Below are 3,282 nucleotides of genomic sequence, written 5' to 3'. Positions count from 1 at the left end.
GCTCAGCAAATGGACAGATGACAACCTGATGGTGTTTAACACTGAAAAATGCAAGGTTCTCCACCCTGGGAGGAAAAACTGCAGCACCCTTATAGGCTCCGCAGTGCTACGGTGGCTAGCACTACGAAAGAAAGACTTGGGGGTCATCACTGACCACAAGATGAACATGAGCCTGCACTGTCATGCTGCAGCTAGTAAAAGCAACCAAAATGCTGGCTTGCATCCACAGATGCTTCTTGAAGAAATCCTGGGACATCAGTCTCCCCTTGTACTCGGCCTTGGTGAGGCTGCAGCTGGAGTACTGCATCCAGTTTTGGGCTCCACAAATTTAAAAGGATGTGGAGAAGCTTGAGAGAATCCAGAGAAGAGCCACATGCATGATCAGAGGTCAGGAAAACAGACCTTATGACGACAGGCTGAGAGCCATGGGGCTCTTTAGCCTGGAAAAGCGCAGGCTCAGGGGTGACCTGATGGCCACCTAAGTTTATCGGGGTGACCACCAGTTTCTGGGGGAATGTTTTCTCACCAGAGTGCCCCAACGGATGACAAGGTCAAACAGTTATAAACTACTACAAGACCATTTCAGGCTGGACATAAGGAAGAATTTCTTTACTGTCTGAGCCCCCAAGGTCTGGAACAGCCTGCCATCAGAGGTGGTTCAAGCACCTACATTGAACACCTTCAAGAGCAAATTGGATGCTTATCTTACTGGGATCCTATGACCCCAGCTGACTTCCTGCCCTTCAGGCGGGGGGCTGGACTCGATGTTCTGAGGTCCCTTCCAGCCCTAATGTCTATGAAATACATTGAATAAAATTTACTATATGGAGAAATTCATTACCTGGATTCAAAAAAAGAAAACACCATCACAAAAACATGAAATTAATTCAAGTACTCTCTCCTCAAGACTAGAGGAAATAACCATACAAGTGTGACTATATCATGAACAACTGGGATAGTACAACAAAATTGGTAATCATTACCAGGGATCCTGGAAAAATGTCGATTCTGGGTTATTTTTAAAATCAGAAATGTTTTTGTTTTTAAATCAGAGAAAACCAGGATCCCCGATTATTACTGAGTTAATTCACTTATAACTATAAAAACAATTTCTAAGGCCCCTGGCAAACATTAAAATGATTGTGCAAATGGGATCTGAGGAACTTTATGCCCAATCCCAGAAAATGCAGATCTTGCCATGCCAGATGTTCACGATGGGAAGCATGATTTTTGGAATCAGTATAAAATTCCTCAGATGCTAATCGCACAACTACAGAGCAGGGAGCCCAGCGCTGGGGATGCATTCCCCTTGCAAGGTCCTCCATGCACTAGCACCACTGAGATACATTGACATGGAAACAGTTCCCCAGTGCTGGGTTGCACTGGGGTGCTTTGTAAACGGGAGGAAAGCAGTCTTGGGTCTCAAGTCGGGAACTGGGGATTAGAGACATTAAATGTGCAATAGCTTTATGACTTGTTTCCTATTTTATCATGTCAAATTTGCCAAACATGGCACTAGGGCAAATGTGAATCATGCTATAAATGGAGCATCTACCAGGGGACTAAAATTCAGCTACATATTTGGCTTAATATCCACTTCAATATTATTAACAAAATAGTACATAATACTGAGCTAGACCAGGGAAGAAAATAGAAACGAGAGGAGGCTGTGGTTTAAGTTACATCTGTGACAACTGGGACAGATTTAGGATGTTTATGCATTTTGTTAAAATTTAGAAGTTTTCATTAAAACTGAAGTTATATTAAAAGTGTATATGTATTTCATATCCCTCAGCTTCACAAACTCTTTTTCTTAGCATCTCTAAAATATACTATAGTCTTGTTCTTCCCCATACCTATGAAATAAGAAGCAGCAAACAAGCCTTGCTTCTCAGTTTCCACTCTGCATCAGTCTTAAATTGCAAGCAACTACAAGGCTTTTTCTTGTAGTAAAACGGAGGATGCAAAAGTGTGTGTGGACAATACATCTCAAAGAACAGTTACTGATAAACAGACTCTTTTAACTATTTGTGCACATATACATTCCTGCTGTGTACAGCTCAAGCTTTGTGTCCACACACACTTTTGCATCCTCAGTCTCTCCGACTACAAGGAAAACCCTCATAAATCGCATGCAATTTAAGACTGAGACAGAGTGGAAACTGTGCCTTGGAGTGACTAAAGGACTTCTCTATTAAATGCAGTATCTGCTACAGGCTTCCGCAATTGTTTAGTAATTACTATAGATACATATTAGACTCTAGGTGGCTGCTCTGCAGATATCACTTTTAATGCAAGGAGGCAACAGAGGTAGTCTGAGCTCTGATGGACTCTAGAGATTGAATCATCTAGAATGATCATGAAGAGAACTCCAATTTGGTGGTCTCATAACACTGTTTCACACAGCCCTGTATCTAGTTAGGGTCTCTGAACTGTTAGTTCTGTGCCTTTAGATTTCTTAACTATGAAAATAAAACTACTTAATATGTTTTTGGAAGTAATTTCTCTGTGCAGAAGACAGGTCAATATCCATATTAACAACTACTTGACAAAGCAACCTCAGGTCAAAGGGCGTATGGCAAAGGGCATACTGGCAAGGTAATCTACAAGTGCAGGTAAAATGTGGAGATCACTGTGGGTCTGATATTTCTGATAGGTCCATAGAGCAACCTTTCTTCAGGAAGAATGCGATGTGAGGGGGGAGTATAACCTACCACCTTTGAAAGTCACCACCAGGGTTCCTGGTTTTCTGAAAAAGAAGAATTCTGATTTAAAAAAAGTAACCCAAAATCCACAGTTTTCAACAAAATTTGTTTTTTTGTTTTTTTAAATCAGAGAAAACCAGGATCCCTGGTCATCACCAACAGGAAAGAAATCTTCATGGAATGTGTAGAACAGAGAGCATCTTGCCATAGGTTCAAACAGTAACATTACTAGAGAAGCAATATGAATCCTTCTCTGACACAAAAGACTTTAGCCATAAGAAATCCACGTGACATGATAATAAAATATAGGACAGTCATGAACTAGTAGTTGATGGGCTGAAGTCACTAAGTGTGCTTTTACTGAATTAACACAATGTGTTTTGACACTCCAACTGATGGTCTAGAACAAGGAAAGGCAAAAATATGGTCGACAGGCCAGATCTGGCCTGCCAGGTGATTTCATGTGGCCCACAGGCAGGTGCCCACCAACTAATTGCATCTGGCCCAGCCCATGACTACCCCTGCTGTGCTCAACATGGGGCTGAGCCCCACCCACTCCCACTGGGGCAACATGCTG

Source organism: Gavialis gangeticus, unplaced genomic scaffold (assembly GCF_001723915.1).
Source record: "Gavialis gangeticus isolate Ggan-Ray unplaced genomic scaffold, GavGan_comp1, whole genome shotgun sequence".
Lineage (NCBI taxonomy): Eukaryota > Metazoa > Chordata > Crocodylia > Gavialidae > Gavialis > Gavialis gangeticus.
This window is presented reverse-complemented; position numbering follows the sequence as displayed.